The sequence below is a fragment of the Amphimedon queenslandica genome, unplaced genomic scaffold (genome assembly GCF_000090795.2).
Source record: "Amphimedon queenslandica unplaced genomic scaffold, v1.1 AMPQUscaffold_13500, whole genome shotgun sequence".
In the NCBI taxonomy this organism is placed as follows: Eukaryota; Metazoa; Porifera; class Demospongiae; order Haplosclerida; family Niphatidae; genus Amphimedon; species Amphimedon queenslandica.
Genome location: NW_003546264.1, coordinates 338,694 through 340,063, shown reverse-complemented (window position 1 = coordinate 340,063; position 1,370 = coordinate 338,694).

Here is a 1,370-nt window from a genome sequence, read left to right as displayed (position 1 = left end):
ATTACACTTACGTGGGCTGTGGTTTATCTTGTTTTGACAGGAAGATGATAAAAGTACTACAAACAACATAACTGGTGCTACTAAAGACGACTGTGCAGAGGAGTCACTGCTAAAAGCAGGTAGCCACACTTTCCCTCTTCCTCTTTACTGTTCCTCTTACAGATGACAGTGATGATGGTACTCTCTTACCTTGTGAGCTTTGTCAAGAATTGTTTCCCATTCTGAGCATTGAAGAGCATCAAGAGTACTGCAGGACATCTTCTGAGAATCAAGAGCTATCAACTAGTGGTACAACAAGTCCTTCTATTTCAAAGCAATTCAATAACACTCCTTCACCAGGAGAAGACAGCACTTCATCACCAGTAGACCATTCCACCAGCACTTCATCACCAGTAGACCATTCCACCAGCACTTCATCACCAGTAGACCATTCCACCAGCACTTCATCTCCAGTAGACCAGTCTACCAGCACTGATTCACCGACAGACCAGTCTACCAGCACTGATTCACCAGTAGACCAGTCTACCAGTGCATCATCACCAGTAGACCATTCCACCAGTACAAACAGTGATATATCCAATTGTTCTTTACCAGTTGATAGCTCATCTGTTGCAATGGATACTGGTAAGGACATTACACATATATAAAGAAGATTGTTGCTTAATATGTATTTTAAAAATATAGGTAACAGATACAATGGCATGACATACAGTTGGAATGTAACTCCTAATACTACACAAGTAAATTCACACTATACATTGATGTACATAGCAGTGTGTATTATTAAAGATGTGTGTTTTGTAAAGCATTTGTAAACAAAGCAATGCAACTACCAATAACATGTAGTTAATGATGTGTTTCAACGTGTACCTGATGTTTTTAGAGGAACAGTGTAGATTCAGTTTGTGCACAACTTGGTACACTACAATTATCATATCCACAGCAGAGAAGCAGCAAAGGTATTAATAATAATAATAGTCATAGCAAACATTAAATTTTTCATGATTAACAGATCAAATTTTGATGAGTATGGGTGGATATGGACAGTGCCAACATTGCAAAGTTAACTTGTTAACTTGCAGTGTGAAATATCATGAGAAGATCTGTCCAGTGGCTTTGAATGCCAATCCAGGTATAACTATATACTGGTATATGCTTAATGGTCTAATATTATACTGTTGTTAATAGGCTACTTGCTCCAAAGGATGGATGGTTACCAGCGATGTCAGTATTGTCAAGGAACTTTTCTATCAAGATCAGTCCAGTATCATCAAAGAATATGTCCAGCAAAACCTCTTGCGACTGCAGTACCTCTTAACCAGCCATCAAGTTATGCTACTAGCAATGTCACAGTCCAAGCACCTACTACT